The following is a 27,013-nucleotide window of genomic DNA, read 5'->3' as shown; positions in this document are numbered from 1 at the left end:
ATGGTATTTGTAGGACTTGGAACTTTCTTTAATATCTTTGGGAAGATATCTTGATGCAAACTTGGTCATTGGGAAACTCATTTTATCTTTACTTTGTGTTTTTTTCCTTTTTCTTTTAAACAAATAAATATGTGTTTTGCCAGTCCAAGATATAGCCAGTTAAGCAAGTACAAACTAAAGGCTTTGGGTTTTGCTCTAGAAAGGCAAGCTCCACATGGCCCTTTTCTGGAGCAGTCAGATGTAGTAATGACTAGTAATTACAGTTGTATCTTTGTAAGTATTGAAAAACAAATGTTAAAGAAGTGATCGTAATGCAAAGTGTGATGTCTGATAGATCAATTTTAAACTTTGAAGGGTTGATTTGGGAAGTTGATGTTTATAACTCCCTTTTATATTGTACTAAGTTTTGCACCAGGAATGAAAGTGCCAGTAGAACTGTCAGCTGCAAGTAAAGTGTTTACCTTGGGAATTTTGATTTCCACAGATGCTACGTGATCATCATGTTCTGAATTTTGAAAGATCTGAGAAGCAAACAGCAGTATCCCAGCTGAGCAGTGGTGATCCATAGGTAGAAACTTTGAATTTAAAGTGTGTAATAGAAAGAAATGACAATCAGAATGGGGTTAGGAATTGGGCTTCTTGACCCAAGGTATGCAGTTGTAGAAAGGCAAACAGTCTTGTCCTACAGAGTAGCCTCATTCATTCAGTTGGTGTGCTTCTAGTGGGATGGTCATGGTGAGAGAATGGTTGCTAACAGAGCTATCTATTTTCTGCAGTATCATCTAAGACACATGATGCTACTTTCTCTTTGCTCTCTGAATTTATGATAACAAAGCTGGCCCTCTGCTTCCCTCCATATCTCCCCACCGTGAATAAGACTGGCAGTAAGATGCATTAATTTCAGGAGAGGGGTGTGGATGTTAGCTGCCCTGTGGTTTGGGGGAAATGTCTGCTTTTGATTTGAGTGAAGTCAAACCTGGGCCTCTCACATCCTTGGCCATAGGTAAACACTGTCACTCACTTTTCTTAATTGAAAAACTCAGGTCCACACTCAGAGAAAAAAAAAAAAAAAAGAATCTTGTGCTAAGTTGTCTTTTGCATAAGCACTCAGAAGATTTTGTTTTTGCTCCTAAGAGGACTAGCATCAGATGATAAAATCTCCAAAGCTGGTGCCAAATTGTAACCCCCCAGTCATCTGTAATGAGGCTCATAACCATTGGTCCCCAAGCTCAGGGAAAGACCTGTGTGTTGAATTAACAGCAGCTTTCTCATATTATGTGCTTCCTACTCTAGGGTAGTGTATCCAATTATCATCTGTTACCAAAAGCCAGGAAAACAGCAGGGGTAGCGTGTGAAAAGGCTGTATCCACAAACCATATTGATCCAGAACAATTTGTCTAGAGTCCTCAAATACACATACACACATGTGCGTGCGCACACAGAAATTCCTGTGGCTTTGCCACTGCTGCTATTTACGTGGTTTGCTCTGAGCCCCCACAAAGCTTTCTGCCTTCACCCAGTAGTTTTTCTGAAAACTGTCAGTGCAGGTGTTCCAGGAAACGCCTGCGATACATGAGTGGGGATTAGAAACTTGCTTCCTGATAGCTCCCCTGACAGCTGATGGATGGTTCTTTCATTACCCAAAGTTTTAAAAACAAAAGGATCTTGTAGTGGGGTGGCTTGGAGTCTAAGAAAGCTAAACAAAGCTGAAATTAAGTGTATACATTGCACCTCAGTTGTTCTGAAGGTTGAAGGTTTTGCTTCAACCATTCAGAAGGAAACTGTCCTGTCCCCCTTTACTGAAGCACTCTCTTTTGTTATTCTCTGGGATCTTTATGTTTTAAAGAAAAAAAAAAGTCAATACATTTATTAGTATGTCTACTGCTGGTGAACTTCAGTAACCCCGAGCAGTGATGAAGTTCTCTGAGTACAGAGCTTTACTAAGGGGGCACATCATGAAAGGTGCTTGTTTTCTGGCGGGCAATAGTTTGAAGTGTCCCCAGTTTGAAATGATTTGATCTGGGTATCAACGTCCACTGTCCTAAGAGTTGTTTAAAATAGGTGGGACGTTTTCTGCCAGTCAGTGGGAATAAAGGGGAAATTGAAGAAGCAAAACCATGGCATTTATGGGTCATGGAAATGGTTAAATGTGTTTGAATAAAGAGCAAACAAAATGGACTCTCCAAAGAAATTGTCCTTCTGTTGTACTTTTCTTGTTTTTTCTCTACTGGTCTCTGCAGGCAGATTTTGATGACATGAGGTATTTGATTTCAGTGGGATGTTTGCAATGATGCCTGTGATGCAAACTGGTTAGTGAGTCCTTCATCCCACAGTGAGGAGAAGCAAATCACACTGGGTAAATATGGTGGCTAGCACATACACCTTGAGCCACTCTGGGTTGTAACTGGTCCTTTAGACAAAACTGTAAGGTACTGAAATGCTTGTATATGAGTTTTTTTGGCTCTCTTTGTGTTTCTGTTTCTGGCTGAGGCAGAAAGCAGAAATGCCAAAAGTATTGCTGTGTTCTTAGTAAGTGCCTTTTAAGCACTTTTGGTAAGCTGTGCATCTGCTCAGGGCACGCATCCAAACAGCGCCTGAACATCACATCTTTTGACACTCGCCTGCTCTGGCTGTGGACAAATGACCTGGCCTTCAGCAGCCCTTGTGGTATGGGATGTCTCAGATATTTTTCCATTGTTCATCAGTTGTCCTTTCTACTAGAACAAAAAGGAAACAGGAAATATAGATGTATTACTCTGGTAGTGCTGTCACCATGCGGTATGTGCAAAGACAAGGCTTTGCTTCTGAACTGCCTTAGATTTGGGGTAGTTCTAGTGCTTGTGATGGTGTGACTGTGTAATTTAACTTACAGCTATCACCTGCAAGACAGTTTGGCTTAAGAAGTTTATATTGGTGTATTGGCGACATTCATTGTGCAAGGGAGAGTCCATAAGTCTTCTGTCTTTCTCAGCTTCAGTGGTGAAAATGCAGCACTTCAGCTCTGTATTTCTGATATGAAATCATTTTAAGCTCTTGTGAGTGCCTGAATACTTAGGTAGAAGGCAGGTAGAAGATATATTTCTTCCCTTCTTTTTGCAATGTATATTCTCTGTAGAGAAAGAAAAGTGAGTCCACCCCTGAGTATAAGAAACATCTTAATAAAATCCTGAGTTGCAAGCACAAATCATGAACAATGGGATCTAAGTTTTTAAGCATTTATAGAATTTTATAATTGCAAAATAACACCTTAGACATTGACAATTCATAAAATCAAAACCACTCCTATTTTCTCTTTCCATCTTCAGTAGAAAATATCCCATTGTCATTTTTTTTCCATAAAAAAACTTTTTTTTTTGCTGTTGCATACAACATTTTTTTGCTGTATGCAATATTTTGCATACAGCTACTCATGCAGAGCTATCTTACTAAACTAAAATTACTGTATAAAGTCAGGCTTTCTATCATATTGCATTTGCACAAATTTTATTAGCAGAAAAGGGAATTTTGAGTTCTGACAAGTTGTGTTTACCTAATCCATAACTCTGTGGAGTTATTTGATTTTGTATTAAGTCTTTCAAAAAGAAGATGGCATCTTGCTGATGTGGTGGTTGGATCCTGGTGAAAGCTACTTAAAAAGAGAAAGTGACCTGATGAGAGCTATACCATTCAGTTCTTTTTTCAAGTCCTTGCTTACCGTTTTACTTGCTATTAAAAACAGTAACTTGTGTTGACCTGATAACACTGCAACTTGGGTGAGCAGGAGGCAATTTGGGTGAGCATTTTTTTTTTAACCTTTTTTTTTTTTCATTGAAAAGTTGTTGTGAGATGCCATGTGAAGTGTAATACAATAAAATGTGAATCAAAACTGAACTCTTTAGAGCTTACCTGTCATACTTTCAATAGATAGGTGAGTATTTGTAGCATTCGCTTTTTGTTGTGAATATCCAATAAGAGAAGGACAGAATTTATTTTGTTCCGTTATCTAAAACAACAATTAAGGATAAGAGCTGTAGGCTCTTGTGAATATGATTAGTCTGACAGCTGGTCCTCTGTGGTAACAGCCTGCTGCTTCCTGCATCTAAACCTGATGCTTCTCTAGCCTGGATCTGAGGCGCTGTGATGGCAGGGTTGAAAGCCCAAGGTCTGAACTCTATGTGCAGAGTTCATTGTCTGTACATGTAAACATTATTTTTACTTTAGCAGGCAGCAGAGCAGGGTATGCATGCTTCAGGCCAGCTACACTCTCCAGTTCTCTAACAGAGTGTTTGGCTATGGATCAGCCTTTTTTCCCCCACTAAAACTCTTTTGCTAGTTGAAATAGATTTTAATTTTTGTTTTGATCAGTGTTTTATTATTTTTCAGTAAAAGTGCGGAGTTCTTTTCCTTTTTTTCCCATGTGCAGTCAAATAGGGTTAACTATGAACTAGGGGGTCAGTGGTGAGCAGCCTTTCAGAGTGCTGGTTACAGTGATGGTGTTTTGGGATCTGTCTTAACGTATCTGTGACAGGAGATGAGCCTTCATGGAGAGCTTTTTTTATTTTATTCTTTTATTATTATTATTTTTTTTTCTGCAGTCTCATCAAACCAGAAGTATCGTATTAACTCCAAAATGCCTGTATGAAAGTGTTGGGAGTCTCTTGGAGTCTCTGGTCTAGCTTCAGGAACTAAAGGATTTTGCAAGGAGAATGCTGCTTATTTGCCTGTTGTTGCATTGCAGTTCATATCCTGTTCGGCTGCATGCCAAACCCACAAACTCCCTCTATCCCTGGTAACTGAGAAGATTACTTGCTTATAATGCTGTGAAATAAGTGCTGTACCATTGTGAGCATATGTAAGGAAAGCCTTTAGATTTGATACTTTTTATGTAAAGTCTCTGAACCTTCTTACAACTGAGTAAAGACTCTTATTCCTGATAGAGGATCTATTTTTAAAACCTTGAAAAAATAGAAGTTTACCATTTTCACTACATTTAATAGATTAATTAATTTAATAGATTAATTTATATAAATTCTTTTTGTGGCATGTTAGTTTCATCCTCCATAACTTCTAAAGGGCTACTATATGAAGGTTAATGCTGAGCTGTCTCTTATTAAAGAGTAAATGCCCAAGGAAATGATAAAAAACAGTACTTTTTGCACCCTTTATCACTACCAGTAATGAAAGCATGCCCCAATACACAGAGCACTGGTAGTGGTAGGACTGAACAGTCTAGCAGATCTTTCCTATGTTTAAGTTCTAGCATTATTTCGCAGCTCTCTGAACTTGAGCCTTGCTGTCCCTTGAGTTAAAATGAAACATCACCAAATGTACCAGTTCAAAATGAAGCATAGTTCATTTATTTTCTTTATCCGCTTTCCTTGAAATTTCCTACTTAAATCCAAAAAAGGAAGACTGAAAGACTGGATAGAGATGTTGTTATAAAGTTGTCCTTTTTTTTCCTTTTTTTTTTTTTTTTTTTTTTTTTTTTCTCCTGTTGGTTGTGCTTTTCCATTTCGTTTTTACTTTTTTACTTTTTTTTTTTTTTTTTAAATAGTCTGAAAATTAAAATATATCAAAAGACTACTGTTTGTTTTTTTATTTTATTTTCCTGATTTGCACCAGAGGAGGGCCATGAATGAATTACTTTGCCCATTGAGTAGTGGGTTGTTGAAAAGACCCCTGTGGCTTTGTGTGAACAGCACAATGAAGTGTCCCAGTACTTCTGATCAGGCTGAGATATGTAGGGGCAGCTTCTGACAGAGCTACTGAAATACTGTAGCTGAACAGCTGAAATACTTCGTCAAGTTTCTGGCCTTTTTTGCCCCTATTTTTGCAGTAATAACACCTGGAACAATATAGAATATTTTCTCTTCTTACCAGTCTCTTTTGATGAGCGACTATCTTGGATATAGCAGTGTTAAGGTAGATGTATTTTGAACCTTTTCAGGCACTGTGGGGTTTGCTTTTCTGAGAGAACGTGAGGCACAGCATAAATGAGGGTGCTGGTCTTGAGGAACAAAGATAATTTTTGCCTCATGCTACTCTGGCATGACTGAAGTCCTTACAATATGAGGATGTAATTCTGGGGTATTAGATGACTGATAATATCAGGCCAAATACAGCTGAGTTTAATGAGGTCTGATCCTAATTGCTCTGTCATTAAGAATAATTTAATAATTTCTTTCACCTGCTGCAAGACTATATGAATAACTGTTGGGCTAACCTTTTCTTTTGAAATTATGATCTTATGACTAAAATGGAGACGTTACAGAAAAAAGGTAAAATGTTGGCACGTAAATGGATTTATAAAAGGGCCATAAGCAGATTTTTGTCAGTTAGGTTTCTCATGTTTTGTCTGTGAATTTCACAATAGCGTTTGATCTGAAAATCCAATGTGCTATGAGGGAGAGGAAGAGAAGATTAAACTAAATTTCTGTTGAACTGTCAGTACGTCATGCCCTGTTTAGAAAGGAAAGATACGTGTATATTAATGACTTCTGTTATGCAATCAAAGGCATAAGAATTTGCACAGCCTCATCATGGGAGGTTGATTTTCCCTCATATTCTACAAAAATGCTTAGTCCAAAAGAAACAATTCCAAAAAGTTTTGTTGATTCCCAACTTAAAGCTAACTAGTACCAACCAGCTGATAAGATGGCCATGAAACATGCTTTGGTCTTATGGAGACTTGCATTATGGGCTCTGTGTTCTGCTTCCTAAGACAGTGTGCAGGGTTACATAATAGAAAGGATTAATACGAAGCATTATTAATGCTGTATTTGTAGAATCACTGTGGCAAGAAGACAAGCTCTAAGTTGGTTTTGGTGGGGTGTGGATTTGCAGTAATCTACTGAAAACGTTGATTGTTCACTTCACTTTGCCTTGTTAAAGCTTCTGTGGCTCGTGTGGATTATTGCTTCATAATGCTTGGACAAACATCAATGAGCATACATCAAAACTTTTCTTGTTTGTGTCCCCTGCAAATGGAGAAGGCCCAAATGACACAATGCAATTGAAAACAGTGAATATGTAGATTATAGCCTGCCAGCTAATTGGTCAGACTTTGTAGACAACATGATTTTGCTGATACAGGTTTGTTAGAAATATTTCTTTATGAGACAGGAATGATTATAAAAGCAGATCTCAAAAGAGCTGCTTACTGGAAACCTAAGCCATCCTGAATAGTAAGTACTTTTACCTAAGGAAGTTTGCCTTTTGCAAATTGCCTCCAATTTGCAAACGTTGCTGCCATGTTTATTTTGGGATTACTGTGGATATTTTTTTCTTCCTGTTCTGTACTTCTGCATTTTCCAAGCCACATCTTTTAAATACTCTTTTATAAGCCTCCGATAGTTTATGTCCCAAGATACTGTGTTTGTTAACAGTAATGCATTCGGTACAATGTATTGTAAATTTTACTTTACTTATCTCCTACTGAAAAAAATGGTAGGTTATGTAAACAAGTCTGTCTAGAGTCAGATGTGCAGCTAGATCTGTAGAGACAAGAATGTATATAAGCTGTTGGTAGTGTTGCCTAGTTTTAGAACAAGTCAGTTCAGTGAGACAAGTGTTAGGAAAAAAAAAAGTTTACGTCACTCAAAATTTTCTGAGTTAAAGTAAGTGGAGGTGAGAATTTGTCCCTTGGGAAACTTGGCATCAAGACAAGCTGTGGATTCTATGTGAGGAGGTCCTGCTAAGCATGGACCTCTCAGCCTGGCACCACTCTTTCTCTTTCTGTGTCATATCACAGGTAAGCTGAGAGATGGTCTTGGTATGCTTGACCTTGTCTATGCAGTGCAGACTTGCTCAATATGGGCAAATGAAGGTGTTCAGCAGAAGATGGAGTCCTTGGGTCGAGGGAAGTAAGTAAAGGAATGTGGGGCTGCCTGTGGTAGGCAAGGAGCTCTCAGAGCAGCTCTCAGGTATGTGGACAGGACCTAGGAACTGACAGAACAAGACAATCTTCTCAGGTCAGCATTGGGATAAACTGACTAAAAGTGGATCTGTTTTGCTAGGAGCAGGCCCTGAAGATTTAAATGCTAGTCTCCGAAGTACTTTTTCCACCCACTTGCTGTTTTGCTTACATATCATATGGCAGTATCACTTTTAGATACCAAATGAAAAGCATGTGTAACAGAAAGCAGAAATGTTCTTCCACTCGGTGTAACCAAGGGTGATGTCCAATATAAAAAATGGATTTTCCTGAAGTAGAACATGCTACTTTAATTATTACATGCAGTTTGGAATCATGACTATTTATACAATTAGAAGTTTGGAAAGCCTGCTACAGTTTCATTCTACTTACGCATTAGAGAGAGATTTTTTTTCTATCTAAATGCAGACTAGAAGATGAATACTGAAAAAACCCTTGGAAGTCTTCTTGGCAGAACACATCTCTTTAGTATTGGCATCACCTGATGTTCAGCAAATATTTCCTAGCAGAGGATTCTATACTCTCTTTACCTTTTAAACATGTGCAAGTTTCCTGTGTAGACCAGCATTGGAAAATAATATTACATAGAGGAGAATGGCTGCTGTGGTGAAGCACTTTGCAGCTTCTCTGGCATTCAGGTTGAATATGTATGCCCATATTGGTGTTATACTTTTTTTTTTTTTTAGCTGTTTTCTTTTTTTTTTTTTTTCTTCTTCTTCTTTTTATTATATATTAGCATGCAAGTTGAATTCTGCTCTACATTGTTTGAAAAAATGGTCTTATTTATCATGTTCTTAAAAGTGGATGCTCTGAAACAGTGTTGTTATCACATTACAAACACATTATTGAAATGTTATAATCTAAAGAATGGGTGAAATTCTGATTTCTTTGACAGTTGTATAACTCTAGATGAATTTCCCTGAGACAAACCCTGTGTATTTATTCTATATTTCTATTGTTGAGTTAGAGTGCTTAATCTGCCCCAGTGATATAATTGAAAGTCACTGATCACACAAGAAATCCTCTGCTATTTGATAATGAAAGTTTATCCTCATGAATTCTGTGTATTTTTAATGCAACTTCTCTTTTCCTGAATTGATTAAGCTCTGTTGAAAATTCTTGAATATGGAAGCAAATCAGCTGTGACTGTGGGAGGGATTGTCTGATAATTTACTATGGAAAAAAATTAGCATGTCCATAGACTTGTGAAAAGAAGTCTTCCAGTAGCTGTAATTTTAGAAAGATTGTTTTGAAGCTTGATAGTGTGTTCAAAACGGAGCTCTTCCTTCGCTTTAGGCTCTTCATGCACTTTACTAGGGGTCAAGAAGTTTGCATAAAAGCAGGGGCAGTAGGTAAAATCCCTCTAAAATCAAGGGTAAAACTCTCAATTAAACAGAGTCAAGATTACAAACCATGTCTAATGCAGTAGACAGACTAATAATATCTGTGGAGAATTTGTCTATTAATAAGGCGTGGCTAGTTTTTCACACTAAAAAGAGAATTGTACTTGACTTAGTGTACTGTCATTCCCTTTTTCTTAAAAGCAATGTGGTACGATAATCTTCATTAATGACACCAACCATTACAGTAGTGTTAGGGTAATGTTCTGGTTCATTTCTTAGACTGCTGTAGTATTTTATAAGGATTGCTTATAAAGGACTCTATCCTGGTAAAGCAAAAACTGGTCTGTTGATACGTGTTCCCAGGAAAACTGGGAAAAGCAAATGGAAGTTTAAATGACTGGTGCTATGCCAGTTCTTCACACGTTTCTTGTTTTCCTTCTCCTGTGCTGATGATTGGAGGACTTCTATATCCAGGGGCATGACAAACGAACAATTAGACTTTGTTTTTTAAGATTACATCAGCTCTGAAATATTGCTGCTTCAGAAAACAAATCGGTGTAGTTGATTCATGTTGATTATAGCAATTGCAAAATGTATTTTATTGCTGATGTGCATTAGCAGATGTGCATTAGACCTATTGATCACTGAATGAAGAGACTTCTTTTATTCAGTGACCTATGGTTGTGTTTTTTTTTTTAATTTAATATAATTATTATTTTTCCCTTTTTATCTTTGGATAGGTTCAGAGCTACTCATTTCTCTGTCTTTCCAGAGAAAAGTCCATCTGGTTGACTGATAAGAACTTTCCAGCTTGATGATCCAATCAGTTTTCTGTGCACAGTTAAAAGAAGAAAATCTGGGAATAGATTAAGAAATACTATGTGTCTGTGGCTCCCTGACTAAGTGTTTTCTGGCAAAATCAACATGTAAGCAATTTGTATATGAAATCGTGTCACTTTACAGTACTCATTCAAAGAAGGAGAAACTAACAAAATCAGAGAAGAGACTAAATGACTTGTCTTTGTCCTTCCTCTGAACCAGATGTGTTGGGAAGGGAAGAGACAGTGGTGGAGGATCATTGAGCAAAGTCTCATACCAATGTATGAGGTATCTCCTTTCCTGGCATGCTATATTTCCATTTGCTTTCCCATCATTTGTGTTACTCAGTGTTTTGAAATAAGTGCTGTGCAAACAGCCCTTCACAAAATCCTTTCCTAATGCAAAACCACCGGAGTCTTCTCTTAACTCCTTTACCTGTGTGATGACACTGTATCTTGAGAAATGACTTTCAGATATGACCTGATGTTGGCAAAGAAAATCTAAGACATGTCTGAAACATATTCCAAGAGACCGCTTTGTTGTCTGGTTTGCAATGCTATGGGTCAACACTCGGGTTATGGGCCCCTCCTTTAGGAACTCCTGTATAAGTAAAGGAACTTCTCTCTATATATACACTTATATTTAGTCTAGAGAAGAGGAGGCCCAGGGGAAACCTTATTGCTCTCTACAACAACCTGAAAGGAAGTTGTGGTTAGCTAGGGGTTGTCTTCTTCTTGCAGATAACTAGCAATGAGACAAGAGGGAATGGCCTCAGGTTATGCCAGGGGAGGTTCATCTTGGAAATCAGGATAAATTTAATCTCAGAAAGAGCAGTCAGGCATTGGAATGGGTTGTCCAGGGAGGTGGTGGAGTCACTTTTCCTGGGGGTGTTTAAGGAAAGGTTGGACCTGGCACTTAGGGACACTTTAGTGGCTGATAGTGGTGGTTAGGAGATGGTTGGACCATATGATCTTGGAGGTCTTTTCCGACCTTGATTATTCTGATTCTACATACCTATGAGTACAAATCTGAAAGTGTGTCTTACCTACCGAAGCAGTATACAATTATATATATGTTTGAGTATGCAATTATATATATTTGAGTATATATATACAAATATGTATATACAGATATTTGATATTAAAGCATTTAGGACAGTATACAATTTACACTGACACCTGTGTGTTCAAGACAGTATTGTACTGTGGTATTTTTTGTATGCTTGGATAAAACAACTGTTTGTGTCTGTACTCTCCAGCACTGCAACATACAGTATCCTTTACAATGACTCTGAATCAAGACTAGAACATGTTAAGCCTGTTTGCAATGGAGGTCAAGAATTATCCAAGGTGATATTGATGCATGAGGTGAGATCAGGCATCCTCAGCTGAGGAAAGGCAGATGAATAAATGAACAATTAATTTGCCTCAAAATACATTGTTTGCTCTGAAATTCATGAGCAGAGGAAAGAGACAGGAAGGACTAGTAATATTCACTTAGCTAAATGTAGTGCAAAATGGGCCTCAGACATATTTGGATGAATTAGAAAGTGGTAGGGAACATCCAGCAGAGTTTCCTTCTGCATAGTGCTAGAGAGTGGAGTTCTTTTAACACAGTGATCAGTGCAAGAATAAAGATAATTCTATTTTTGCAGGTGCAGACTTCTATAAACCTGAAAAGGTTACATCTGTAGATACTGGTTATAATCCTCCAAGTATGTGTGTGGGGGGGATTTGAAATGTTTTGTGGTATCAAATATGACATTGTTTTTCAGTGTTTGATAATTATACTGTCCTTCATTTAAAACACATTTTGTAGAGCTACATGCATGTAGATAGATGTTAGATATATGGTAGAACAAAGCAGCTACAGTTCTCTAATTCAGGACTGGCATTCTAAGTAGGCAAAACATTATTTTTCTTCTATCTTTCTGCTTAAACCAGTCCTTTCAACTGCCTTTACATTAAAATGATCAATGAAATTATTTTCTCTTCTACTCCCATGGAAATCTGGGATAAATTACAACCTCTCTAGCCCTCCTCCCTTTGACAAAAATGGGAAAAGTTTTCAGTATATTTAGATTTTACAAGACACCATTACCTCTTGTTAACAGTCTTTGCTGATAAATTTAGACTTACTGTACTTTTCAGCTGCTTGCAAGAAGCCACAGGCGTGCTGACTTGAGTCTTTATAATTAATGTACTTCTAATTTCCCAGTTGCTCTTCCCTCTTTGCTACATGGTATCCGTGACAGGCCCGCACATATATTGAGATCTGCTTTCAAGTTCTCAATACCAATCCTTTCAATGCTGCTTTTGGAGACAAAAGATCACTTTGGATTCTTCTGACAACAAAAGATCCCTTTTGGAATCTGGGGAAAGCACTTGCTCCTAGTCTCTCATCATCAAGTGCATTGCATTCAGATATTGCTGAATCTGTCCTTTTACTTCATTTTATACTACTACTAGTGAAAAAAAATGTAGTGGCTATTCTTGCTCATAAAACAGGGTCTTGCTAATTTCAGTGTAAAAGATGTATGCATTGTGTATGCAGGTGGCTTCATGGTAGAATGCAATATAATAAAGCTTATGAAACACTGTGTGGAGTACTAACAGTAATTGAAGAAGACCCATGTCCTAGGAGCTTTCTCACACCATTGAGGTTCAGAAACATTCAAAAGCCTGTGTTAGTCTGGGCTGTTTACTACAATGAAAAAGTTATGTATAGTGGAGGTAGATCTCTAAAGCAATTTTTTGATCCTTCTTTGCCTTGTATCTTAGCAATGCACACAGGAAGTAGGGCTTCCCACCTATTCTGAGGATCAAATCAGAGAAGCCAAGACTGAAGTCCTTGGAAAGCACAAGACTGCAAAAGAGATAAATATACCCTCTCTTAGTGATGTGAAAATAGGTGTGTAAGAGGCCCTGAACTTTTTCTTGCAAGTAAGAATGTCAGAGGGGGCCATGATCTTTAGCATGACCTGGTGTCTTATCTGGGTTCTGGAGAACGGGTAACAAGTGAATCCATGTGGGATTCCTCATCTTGGGCATCCAGACAGCAAAGTTGCTTACTTCTGCTGTCTACCATTTTATAAAAAAAAAAAAATAGATGAGCTATGCAATTTCCTGTTCTCAGACCTTAGGGAAATTGTTCTTTCTTTTTCTTTCCCTCTTTCTTTGTGTGTGTGTGTAGGTGTATGCACATGCACATCTGTATTTTTCTGTGCTGGATGTTAGCCGCGACACTGAGTTGTAAAGAATGCATGACAGCCATGGCCATAGAGCTGTGATACAGCTATGCTGTGTGAAATGGGGCTGGGAAGGGAGGGCGGGAGACCAATGGTACACATTGAATGTACAGTCATTCCCTCCTTTCCTTGTCTGAAAGGCTTCCAAATCTCATATATTCACAGGCAGACCCCAGCCAAAGCCCGCAGCTGTCATGCATTTTCAACAGATTCCACAGGGCCTAGATGAGGTTTGAAGACATTCCTTTGCTCTTACACATTAGCTAAAAGGAATTACCGTAACATCTGATATTGTGGAAGTGGGAAATTTGCCATCCTGACCTTGCCCAAAGCATTCCGGAACTGGGGGTCCAAGGATTTATTATCTCAGATGGCCTCCAAAGGTCGTCGACGGCCTGTCTAGTGGTGCTCAAGTACAACTCAGACAACCAATGTGCTATTCATTTGGAGGGACTGTGACGGTTTCTTTCTTTCCTTCCGCCCCCCCCCCCCCCCCTTATGGCTGAAATAATGGGCAGACACATGTTACTGTTACTGCTGCTCTCTGGATCTTTGTCATAGGAAAAGCATGTTCCATTGGAGCAATTCCCAGCTGTCAGTAATGTGCTGAAACACCACAGCCAATCATCAGAGAACAGTCCAAATAAACAGGATGTTCACAATGTGTATGATTGCATGAGTGTGTAACAAACTTTCTGCACATTTCACAGTCTCATAATGAGATTGACATGCATTGCTTAATCTGCATCTGTCTGTTTAGGGAAGAAACACATAAACACCATGGAGACCATGTGCAAGAAAGCTCGGTTTCTTGGCTGCGTGGCTGTTGATATGATAGGACAAAATCTGGTATTGAGTTGGAAATGAGAAGTATTTTAGAGCTATTCATTTAGCTGCTGGGAAGTGCCCAATAGTCAGCCAAGCACAGTTTGGTGAGTGTTCATGTAATCAAAGTGGTTATTATTATAGCAACAGATGACAAAAGTGCCTGTGGATGATGCACAGAACTATTTTTTAAGGGAATATTTGAGGCGCCATTTGTTTTCTCTCTGTTTTGATTCAGAATTTATTTTGCTTTATGTATTTTGAAAAAAGTGTGTGCGCAGAGCAAACCACTAAAGGAAAGAATGTTTACAGAAATCTATAATTACATAGTGGAATAGCAAAAGCTATTGTGTCTTTAATTTGAAATCAGGACAGTATAATTACAATAGCAAATATAAAAAGGAAGTTAATTACTTCACTCTCCAAAGCATGCATTTTTTCCAGCAGCCAGTGTCCTCATCCTAAGAACCATGCATTTTTTGAGCGAAAGTTAATGCACATTAACTGTCTAGCTGTGCAGTCTTTGAGATGTAAGACACATACAGAATATCACACAGGTGGGCAATACCAGCTTTTCCCTTGATCCCTTTTCTCCCTGCCGCTAGGCCTTCCTATGCTTTGTTTCTTAGAGTGGTGTAGAACCTATTTGCATCCTGTGCACATGAGATGGGGAAGGTCTGATACCTATAACTTGCCTGAAAAAAAAAAGAAAAAAATAGAGATTAAAAATAAAAAATAAAAAAGCAAAGATATCCTCCCCAAATCTGTGAAACTGTCTGAAAAGACTATCATCTACCTTATCACCTTATTACAGTGTTCACAACTGTTGCTAGCTTTTCATTTTTATGGGAGAATATGTAAAGTACTATGAACACAAGAAGAGGCTGATTTCTGATATGAACTCCAGGAATAGTCTACTGCCCAAATGTTTTTGCAGTGAGCTGCTGCAAAAGACATTTTAAATGCTGCTAGTGTTGGATGGTGGTGAGTTTATTTGCTCAAACAGATAGACTACAACATAAGAAAAACATAATTAGAGTAAACCTGACTGACTATACCTAGTTGAGCTATGAAAAACTGACCGTTGCTTTATATGAGACTGAAGAAAGTGATCAGGAAATTAAAATTGCACTTCACAAGAGAGAGTATTCTAGACATGGTATCTTACTGTTAACTTTCAACTTATCTCCGGAGCATTTAGGTCATGCAGAAACTTACCTCCATCTCTCCCAGAAAGTCTGTACAAAAATGGTCAGGTAGTGCAAAATATTAATACACTTTTTTTCCAGACTATTTTGCATTTCTAGTGTGCAGGAATACTGCTTCCCAAGGATCCTGGTGAGGACAAACCCCTTTACTAATAAGAGAAGTCATAGGATGGCAGATAAATAGGGTTGGGAAGAAGGAAGGAGTTGAATTATTGGCAGTTCTAGCCCAAATCTCTAGGAAGATGTAGGAAAAGGTGACTTCTATGCCTATTCCTAGGTTATGACTGTTCAAATGTAAGTGCTGTAGCAAAAATTCAGGCAATATGAGTCAATAATCAGTATGGGAAAGAAAAAAATCCCATGATGTGTACATCAAAATGCCAAAATTTCAAGTGAGCATAAAGTCAGAAATAATTCCTAGTTTATGGGATTGGAAAAAAGTCTAACAAGAGACGGGTTGCCAACTCTGAATGTCTGAAATAAATCTGACAGTTTATTTGAAGAACCCGTTTTGCATCAGTGGCTATCATCTCACAGCGTAATCTCTAGCCTTTGTGAGTTCTATAGAAAAGAAATTTATGGGAATTACTTGTTGCTGACTTGTTTGTAAAATGTGGGAAATGGAGGGAAATGGTAATATTCCAGGACAGGTCACACCTGATGGGGCATCTAGAGTTTGGGTATAGAAACTGAAGAGATTGCCATGGAACAAACAAATTACGTAGCGGTTAGCATGAATCTCTAGCTGTCTGGCCTTAAACGCGCCATAAACTATTTTTTGTTTTTGTTTTTAAACTGTCTTATTGGTGTTAATTTTTATAACCCAGTCACATCTTTCATGTTCATGCTCCTCAATACTAAGAATTTTCACTTTCATGTATTCTTCCATTACATTCAATTCTATTTGCATTTTATCTATGAATTATGTTCAAGTTTCTGTTGATTGAACATAGTCAGTCCTGCATTATCTCTTTGGATTTGGAATCAGCAGGGTTGAGGTAAAAGTGTGGCAGCACAGACCGAATGTCACCATGAAAGCATACCTTGTCATAGCAGCTCTGTATCCCCGGAAATCAGTCAAACTGTGCAGTCTGCAGCTAGCTTCATGCTCAGCACACACATCCATGTGTGCATCTGTGGTCTTGCTTCCTCTTCTGTTGGCATCTTCTCCCTGCTACATTGTTCTTACCACAAAAGATTGGACAACTTTCTTTCAACTGCCTTTAAGCACTTAGATAAATCTCTAATTTCCCACCAACTGAGAGAAGGCCATTGCTGCTATTACAGATCTGTTCAGGTACCCTGAATAGGGTAGTATTTAGAAATACAAAGGCCGAATGTAATCCTGAGCTGTATAATGAAAACTAACGTAGCGTGCAGGGCTTTGTTTTCCTAACTTGATTACATTATGAGTTGCTAAGTGGATGAATGTTGGTACAGGCATAAATAAATGAGGGAAAGTCTATTGCAGTACTCTAAACTTATATGTAGATTATAAAATTAAACCCCTACAATGCCGCCACGCTGATTTATTTAATTTGACTTGAGATATTTATTAGCTTGGACATTCTAGATCTCTTAGAATGCTGCACTCATGAGAATTATATGTTTCCACTAAGTTGAACTACTTCAATATTGACATTCTTTGCTAGAACCAAAATGACCACGGCTAGGATTTCCGTAGAAAAACACTTCTTTCACTAAGTATTTTTCTTGTTTTGTTTATTGCCATTACTGCAAACTAAATCAAGCTCTCTTTGTCTTCCTCCTCTTCAGCTTCTGAAACTCTGTTTAACTGTACTTCCCAGGAGCTTGTTCAGCAATGCCAAGACATTATGGAATCAATGGGGAACAGGAAGAAGACAAGCAGGAAACTGTAAGTGCCCAATACAAATGTATTTCTATGACTTTATAATGGCTTGAGCAGATGTGTTATTTTATATTCATCTAAGTGTATTTGGTTATTAATACTTTAAGACATTTCCTGACCAGAGTTTCTGCTCTGTTGCTAATCAGTAACCCGTTGTTTCTCTTTCAAAATGCATTGTCTTTTTAAAAGATCCTTCTGAGCACTTCTATTTGACTATGTAACCATGGGTATACGGTTAGTTACCAGTAACAAATTTGTGGGAGTGAATCATTTGGCTTAGTTTTAGACCTAAATAAAAATTGTGTCTTTGAGATCTGAACAATTTAAGGAGCTAAAAGTTTACCATTGGGATTTTAACTGAACACTGCCATAATCATCATCATTGTTAGCAATATATATCTGTGTATGTGTGGGCTGTGATGTTCTTTATTTTCATTTTATTAATAATTCTGTGGCACCCATTCATGCATCTTCTCAAATGCAGCTACTAAGGTTTTGTAAAAAAACAGAAATTAAATAGATATTAGAATAACAAATCCAGTGATTTTTATACAACTAATCTCAATTAATGATGGAGGAGGTGAGATTTTAAGGGGGCATTAAATATCAGTAGAGAAAGAAACACACATGAGGCCTTATTCTATCCAAAGAAGATACTTGCAAAACAAATAATAGAACTGATTTGTAAATGACAGAAAGACCAGTAGACAAAATTGAACATTAGCACATGTGGATGGTAGCACAAAGCTTGACAAGGAGAGTCAAGAAGATAGTACCATATAACTGATGACAAGGAAGTAATATTAAAGTTTGCAACCGATGATTAGAAAGGGCACTGAAAATGAAGGTTGATAAGGTCAAAACTGATGAGTCAATGTACTATTCTTGGCTGTGACAGTTAATTATCTTCATAGCAGCTTGTATGGTTCTATGATTTGGATTTGTGACCAAAACTGTGTTGATAACACACCAATATTTTAGCTGTTGCTGAACAACGCTTATATGCCATCAGAGCTTTCTTTGTTTCTCACTCTGCCCCCACCCACAGTGAGTAGGCTGGGGATGGACAAGAAGCTGGAAGGGAATACAGCAGAGACAACTGACCCCAACTGGCCAAAGGAATAGCCCATACCATGGAACATTGTGCTCAGCAATAAAACTGGGAGGAGCGGAGATAGGGGTTATTTGCCAGGGGTTGCTGTTGCTCAGGGACTGGCTGGCCATCATGTGGCTAATTTAGTGAGTGCTGTTTTTTACACTTGTTTCACTTGTTTACGTTGTTTTGTTTTGTCCTTTTTCTCTTTTACTTATTAAACTGTCTTTATCTCAAGCCATGAGTTTTCTCACTTTTGCCCTTCCAATTCTTTTCCCTCACTGGGAAAATCTCACTGGGTGGGGAGTGAGTGGCTCTGTCATATTTAGCTGCCTACATGTGTTAACCCACCACAGTCAGAGACAGACTTCAGCTGTATTTTGCATATTGAGAAGAAATAAGACAGTAGTAGACTTGACATAAAATTTAAAGGAGATGGAATAAAAATACCAGGAAAAAGGAGGAAAAATTTACCTGGTCTGGTTACACAGGTAAGGTAATGAATCAGGTTATTGTTGATCTAAAATCTGTATTTTTAGATGAGACTGTGGCAAAAAAATAAAAAATAAAAAAAATGCTATTTTTAAGGTGTTATGTTTGTACAACATACTGAGATACAGAGTAAGATGTTAAGACCAGTGAGGGAAAGTGGGGGAAAGAAAGAAATGAACAAACTCCTCGTATCTTAGTTTGGGAGAGAAACATAAAATGTTCATTTTCTAGACAACTGTCTCCTTATACCTGATCTCTGTTTATCTTTTAGAAATTATTGATGGACACAGATATGAATTTTGTCTTTCATACATTCATGTCTGTGGTTTGTGTGTACATACATGTATGAAGAGATATCTTGGGCCAGCTTTCGAGAAATTTCAGACAGCAGTTTTTGGTGAAGCCTTTTTCTTTCAATTATGAAAATTTTTAAATACAGTAAAATTCTTCCTGCTAATGCAGAGATTGGAAGAATGAATCAAAGATATATTTTAAAAATTATTTTTAAAAAACAAAACGGAGAAAATATACAGATTTTGATTTTTTTTTTTTTTTTTTTTTTTTTTAAAGGTGGAAGACCTCTTAGGTGGTCATATGATGTAGCCTCACGGTTTGAGAACATTCTGCTAGAATTAATTTTTATCTTCTAGATGTGTTTGCTACTTACTTATTTGCTCATTTGCTTAATAAAATAAGTTTAGGTCCTCAGGCAAAAACTGTTATTCAGAATGCAAATACTGTACTTACAATTCTGTACTTACTTTATTTAGGCAGTTAACAAACTCTCTGAATAGAAGGACCAGACAAACCACTGTAAAATTTCTATTCCATTACTTTGGAAAATCCTCCCCTTTGACTTCCCTCTCCTAACCACAACCACACTTATATTTGCTATTTTGAGGAATGCCAACATTGTTCTCGGCTGTATTTTCCTTGCAATCTTAGTGGTTATAAATTGAATTCTTCGTCCTCTGCTCTGGTTCATATTTTTTAACCTAAATCAAACTCGTATGTCAATCTCCAATTGACTAATGCATGCCATATAAATTTAAGCAACAAGATTGTGAGCCGTATACTGAGAAATGACATAATACTTGAGAAAATACAAAATATTTACTAAGCTAAAGCCAGTGAAAATGGCCATTAGTGGTAGCAGCAGAATTATGAAAGGGAGGAAACATCAGCTAACTTAGCTCATTTTGAAAAGAAAATAACTTTGTCAGTCTAAAAATAATAGTCCTTAAGTGCTGTAAATATACAAAGTATGCTATTTGTTGATGATATGTTGTTAGTTAATGAGAAACAGGGCTAAACCTGCCAGTAATTGTAAATTGCTATAGCTCCATTGAAACTCATATAGCTCCTCTGATTTCCATCAATTAAACATCTGTCCCCAAATCTAATGATGAGTAATTCTTGCAGTGTGAGCCAACTGATTTATTTTTTTTTAAATCCACATAGATGTTGGTTCCCGCAGATTCTCTTTTTACATGTCCTCCATGTGCCATCTACTGCTTTGGCTTCCCTAAACCAAGTAGAACCCTTTCCAGTGAACATGAAATGCATCTGCGGAGCTTTTGCTTAGCTTGATCACATTGTGGCCCTCTTTTGTATCTCTCTACTGGCTCCTCATCTGTTAACAGTGTCAGGTTTAAACAGCTTGCCACCACTTTCATAGCTTTGTGTGTAAGAACAGCTTGCCCTCCTTAGCTGTCCTCCCACATCAAACTTCCTGTTCCCGGTCCTCCCCATCTGCTCCTCCAGTATTCCCAAATCCATCTGCTTCTCATATTATCACCGTCTTTTTTTCCATGTCATCCCTGCTGAACAGAACAGCCTGCCTGAGTTGGCTTGCAAGTTTTGCCTTATATGTTTATACTCAAGTCTTTTTAAGGTTCCTGTTTCATCTGTGACTTGCACTTTAAAAGACCCCTTTTTGTTATTCCGTGTTATTTATGTCCTCTGAAATTTGTAGACCTGTAAGTCAGGAGCAATTCCTTCCTGAACATCTATTGCTTAATGATGATACATAAAAAACCATTATTGTGTTAGGAAGAAAAGGCTGGGAATGTTTTCTTAGATGTACTGTGAGATTTTAGTTTTTTTTTTTTTTTTTTTTTCTTAATTAAAAGTTCTGATCTTCTGTCATTTCCTGCTTGAAGACAAGATCTAACATGAAACTCCTCCCCTTCACTTATAAGAGGCAATGTTTGGATGTACGGTACCAACCCCTTCAGCAGTACGTCCTGCAGGTCCTTCTGGGAAGTGACATAATCTGTGGTAGGACCTAGCACAGCTATTTACCCATTCCCTTTGCAGAAGGGAACATAGGAACTGCCTTAAAAGGCGGTGTTGTGAAGAAAAGGGGGCCACAGCTTAATCAAAGACAATAAACTCCTATTTACATGCCCTGATTTGTTGGAACTGATTGGCTTCAGTGGGTCTAGTGCCTGCCCTGTACAAGTTAAGGAAAGTTGAATCTAAACATTACACAGAATTAAGTTTGGACATAGCATTCTCTGAGCTTTTCACTGGGCCATCCTTAGAAAAGGACCATCAATGGCAATTAGTGTCTACCTCTCAGTGATGCAGAGATGAGCCAATATGAGGTTTATACACCTAGTTTTCAAGTCTCTTACATATTTCCCCTAACTAGCTTGGAAAAACAATTTTGCTTCAGTCATAGGCTTATATAGCTTAATACAAGAAGCACCACAATACAGTCTGTCAACTTCTGACAGTTGATTCTGTATTGAACCCTATTAGTAATGTAATGTTTGACTAAAGCGTATCTTCTGGAAAAGACCAATTTTGATTGGAAAATATGTAGAGATGGAGAATTTTTTCCTCTTCCCCTTCCCCTCTCCAAGAGTAAATAATTAACTTAAAATACCTTATTTAAATTTAAATATGTCCGGCATCAGTTTCTTGACATTGGATCTTAAAGCTTTTTTTTCCCCCTAAATTTAATAATTCTTTAGTGTCAGGTATTTTCTCTCAATGAAGGTATTTATACATCATTATTCTGCTCAAATATTATCAGTTGAAATGAAGAAAGTAAGGTCTTGAAGTGTATCCCATCTCAGCATAAATTATTTTTATCCAGCCTTCATTTTTGTAGCTTTTCCAATTTAATTGTTCTAGTTTTCCTATCTTCTTTTTAGAAAGTGAACTTTAAAACTGTGAGCAAATATTTTTCAGTGGATTAATCAGCTCTACAGGTTAAAACACATTTCTACTCAATACTTCTCCATTTATATATCTAGGGTTTCTTTCTCAATATTTGTTAAATCATCAAGCCCAATTTAAATTTATACACTCACACTTAAATCCCTTTCTATTCCTGCTTTTAAAGATCTAGCATCCCACTGTATAGGTCTGTAGTGGCCTATATACATGTCTCTGTGAAAGTCCCACTATGGAGGTGAGTGGAAATTAATATTAGTAAATCACCAATGAAAATGTTGAATTGTATTGCACCTATACCAATTTGCCAGAGCTCCCTCAGGAATCTTCCATTCAGTTGTTATCCCTCACTAAGAAATGATTCTAAGCTACATCTTAATCCGCTGATATGTCTCATTGACATTGGGTAATGCTAAAGAAATCAGAACTGCATGTCTTACAGAAGTCCAAGATTATTGCATCTGTACAGTTACTTTCATTAATAAAATATATAATCTCCTGAAAGGATTGAATGGGATAAGATATATTTGACAAGATCTGCTTTCCAGTAAAACATGCCAACTGGCAGTAATTATGTTCCTATCTGTGAGTTCTTTATCAATTCAATCCCTTTATTGGTTTTCCATTATTTTGCCTAAAATAGATGTTACACTAACCAGCCTGTAATTACCTGGGTCATCCAACTTGCCCTTTGTGGGTGCTGGCAAATCGTTAGCATTCTTTCTGTCTCGAATTTCCCCATTATTAAAAGATTTATTAAGATTACTTCATTGGGCCAGATGTATAGTCAGCCAACTCTTCTAGGAGTCAATTGGTTTTAATGTGGTTATAGGTAGCTGATACCATCTTCCTTGACCCTAAACTTCATCCAGTGATCTCCACCCCACACTCTCTCCCCCCAAGCTTGGCAGCTTCTGCTGTTTCTGCCTTGATATTAACACTTTAACCGTTGCTAACTATGGTGGACCCTGATCTCACTACTAAGATGATTTATTTTGTTGTTTTGGCTGATTTATTAAAAAAAAACACTTGCTGTCCTTAAGACTACTATCATTCATTTTTAAGCTTTCTTTGACAGGTTTCTGCACTGTGTATAACTCATGATTTCTATGGATTGCTGACTGCTATTTTTCCATGAGTTATGTACTGTATCTATTCTCCTCCATTATTGTCTTAATTTTGATCCAGCTGGTGGTTTAATCAAGATACTGTCTTTCTTTGTGTATGGTTTTGTGGTCTTTTCCCATACGATAGACTTTTTCCTAAATAGTTGCTGGTTCACTTGTTCTTTTTGTTCTTTCCCTTGCAACTTCTCCTCCCAGTTTAGCTTTTTTTATTTTCTTTTTTTTTTTTTTTTTTTCTTTTTCTCCTTGTCTCTGGGAAGTGAGCTGTTTTAAAGCAATAGTTTATATATGTATAAAAAACCAGCTATGTCCCTCTAGCCAGTCCTGCTTGCCGAGCAGTATGATTTTGCCATGCAGGCTAATGTGCTAGTTAGCTCAGCATGCCACCAGTGATTCTGGATGAACTTAGGAGCTCTTGCTCTGGAAGCAGACAAGCACAAAAGTATCTCAACCTCATTCCTTCTGATCCCATGTGTGGTTCTCAGAATGTTTGTTTCTGGAAGTAAATAATAATTCCCATCACATTGTGATATAGCACGAAGTAGTGTGGCTGAAACTGCAGTTCTGTTACTATTTATGTTGTTGATGTCAGGCTTTTTTCATAAAATTCTGGTGTGTCCAAAGCATTGGAGGTAGTTCTTGTTCAGTAATTCTTGTTGAAGAAAAAATATTTTTGAAACAGTTTAAATTGTTAAGCTGTGGCTGATGGAGGCAGCCACATTGGTTTTAAGGGTACAATAAAAGGATCAAGGTGATCTCAAAAACCGAATCTTAAGATGTTAATATTGTAATGTTTCCCATGACAACTTCCAGAAGGCAGAAAACACTGTTTTGAAGAGTGCTATCTGCAGTAGCATGCACTTCATGTATTATTTTAATGGGGCTGCTTTCAGAGATGAATGCCTATCACGGCATGAAACAAGTTCTTGTAATAATAACGCTTGTTTGTAATGCTACTGCACATGTGTGTGTGGGTGACAGTAAATCCTAACTGTCTTCACCTGCTTTCAACATTAATATGAGATACAAACAAATACTTGTTTCTAATAAAAATAAGTAACCCATTAGATAGCTTCCAGAGGATGTGCAGCTCTTTTGGTTACTGGCTTTGTTACTGGCTTTGGTTAATGAAATGAAATTGACAAAGGAAAGCCCAGAAAAGATTTACTGTTACATAAATCTTAGGTATATTTTGTACATCCTTGGAACAACACAACTTTAGACATTAGCTTTAAATAGATTTACAGGAGTCAAAGGTCATAGTTCCTGAAAACAGAGGAAACTGTGCATAGAGATCGTGTTTATTTTCAGTCTCTTAAAAAAATCAAATGAAACCATTCAGTGTATAAAGCAGAAGCACTTTGTTATGAGTAGCAGAACCAAGGACCGTGGATATTTTCATCTCCCTGGTTACCATGTGTAACTAAAACAGATGTAGAAAACTTGTGGCTTTTTTTCATCGTTACTTGTCTTAACATTTTTTTTTTTTTTTTATTGCAGTTTGTTTAAATAAATACAGTAATTCTCTTGGAACATCTGCCCATAGGGTATGCACCAGAAAATCCCACAGCAGATCGGAAGAGAAGGCAATATGCAGTGGCCTCTGAGGAGGGAGTCCAGTAACAGATCTGTCTCACCTTCCTAAATGAGTGACAGTTGAATTACAAAGTTTTACTTAGGACAGTTGAAGATAGATTTACAGGATAGATGAAAACCCAGCACCGAGACATTTTTCCACAGATTGAATGCCAACAATTTAATTTTAAATAACCCATTTTTAAATTATAAACAGTTTTTAAATGAATATTATTTTCCTCAATTGTTGAATACCAAATGACATGGTTATTTAAAGCTAAAACACAGAATGATTCAAATCTCCTTTCTGACTAGTCTGGGCATAGTGCTAGCCTCCTTTGGACAGGCTTCATACTACAGGCTGGATCACTGGTACTTACTTAGTGATTTCAGTATTTTTCCATGCAGAACTATCCAATTTCCATCCATTTCCATCCATTTTAATGTAAATCTCCATCTGTACATTAAGTACCATTTCATGTCTTTCCTAATTTCTAGTCTTTCTTTTTATTTTATTTTATTTTATTTTATTTTATTTTATTTTATTTTATTTTATTTTATTTTATTTTATTTTATTTTATTTTATTTTATTTTATTTTATTTTATTTTATTTTATTTTATTTTATTTTATTTTTTATTATTATTTTTTTTAGGGGGTAGTTAATTAGTTTGTGGTTATTGTAGAGAAAGTTTCACTCGATGCCTCTTACAGACTTGCCGTTTATAGCAAGTTATAAAGCTATTCTTCATAATGCTGATGAATCAAACCTAGCGTTCCCTTTTTTTTCTGCTACAGAACAGGCCAGGAACAGGCCAGTAACCAGTCATAGGATTGTTTGTGAACTTCCATCTTGGCTTTCCCACAAGGCTTTCAGCATTATAACTCTTTTATCTGACTGAGAGAGAAATTGGGTCATTTGGGTTACGTCAGTTACTGTATCTGTGGTTCATCAACTGGGATGGTAATGGGTTCCTCCCACTGAACAGTTGCTTTTGGAGTGCGTTGGTGCATAACCTAATGTACTAATGTATTTATTTATTTGCAGGGCTCTTATCTGAGTAGGGGATATGTGTTTATTTACAAAGTAAAGCTAAATTGCATTGAATTAGTAGCATGGGAATTGCTGCAACTGCTCAACTCTGTTCTGAATACATTTGAGTGGAAATGTTTAGTGGAAGTATATGGCTCCTCTGAATGCACTGGATGTGGTGGACGTTAAAGGTGTCTGAAATCCCTGGAAAGTGTAAGACATGGGAGAAAATATGAGAAAAAATAGAGCGAGAATGAATAGAAACAGAAAAGGAGTGAGTACAGTGGTTTATAGGCCTGAAAAGGCTTATGTATATGTTTAGCACTTCTGCTTATGTGTTCTGAAGCATGGTGCTTTTTCTGTTGTGGACACAGTTGTAAGAGAAGTCCTGCCACATAGATTCTGTTTACCACAGCTTCACGGGCAGTATTAACTGGTTATTCTTCGGACCTAATTCTGGACACACCAGTCAGATGCTGGTTTAGAAATGCTGTTTCCCAAGGCTCCCTATGCATCTAATGCACAGAAGAACACCAATATTGGTAGCAAAACTGTTCTCCTAAGCTTTCCTACATTCCTGCCTTTCAATCCTTTAGCTAGAGTTTGCCAGAGTATCTCCTTTCAGCTTCAATTAGGGCAGCTGGAATTGTCTGAGTGATGTCAAATATATAATGCACAACTGATGTTTGGGATCAAAACCTTTCAGTGCAATTAGGCTTTTGAAACAATGTTTTCTGAAGTACCTTATCCTGAATTTTCCTTTCTTTTTATTCCCTCTGTGGTGCTTTCTGAAGTCATTAACAAGACATCTGTCCCCAAAAGCTGGATGCAGATTGCATTTGGACAGAGGGCTTCCTTAGAGGCCAATAATTTCATACTGGTATCTCTCTAAGTCCTTTTTATTATTGTGATCATCAACAAAGTTAATCTCTAGGATCAGTGACTAGCCAGCACTGCTGTCATGTATACAGTGTCATAGCAGCTAGCAATGCTTGTACTCGTGTTTTGTCACAAAGGAAATACTTTGCATCTTTAATAACACAGAATCACAGAATTGTCTAGGTTGGAAGAGACCTCCAAGATCACCGAGTCCAACCTCTGACCTAACACTAACAAGTCCTCCACTAAACCACATCACTAAACTCTACATCTAAATGTCTTTTAAAGACCTCCAGGGATGGTGACTCCACCACTTCCCTGGGCAGCCCGTTCCAATGCCTAACAACCCTTTCGGTAAAGAAGTTCTTCCTAATATCCAACCTAAACCTCCCCTGGTGCAACTTTAGTC

At 37.4% G+C, this 27,013-nt stretch overlaps 1 long non-coding RNA gene across 1 annotated transcript in view; it reads left to right on the top strand.

Annotated features, from left to right (window-relative positions):
- The window catches only part of LOC116488710, a 156,397-nt gene that overhangs the window by 41,882 nt on the left and 87,502 nt on the right, over nucleotides 1-27,013 (top strand). The window contains exon 2 of the long non-coding RNA XR_004253215.1: nucleotides 17,131-17,230. This is a non-coding gene — a long non-coding RNA (uncharacterized LOC116488710). The remainder of the gene's footprint in view (nucleotides 1-17,130; nucleotides 17,231-27,013) is intronic.

The sequence above is a fragment of the Aythya fuligula genome, chromosome 4 (assembly GCF_009819795.1).
Source record: "Aythya fuligula isolate bAytFul2 chromosome 4, bAytFul2.pri, whole genome shotgun sequence".
NCBI classification, from domain to species: domain Eukaryota; kingdom Metazoa; phylum Chordata; class Aves; order Anseriformes; family Anatidae; genus Aythya; species Aythya fuligula.
Note: the sequence above shows the minus strand (reverse complement) of the source record. Positions and strands in the feature narration are given on the sequence as shown.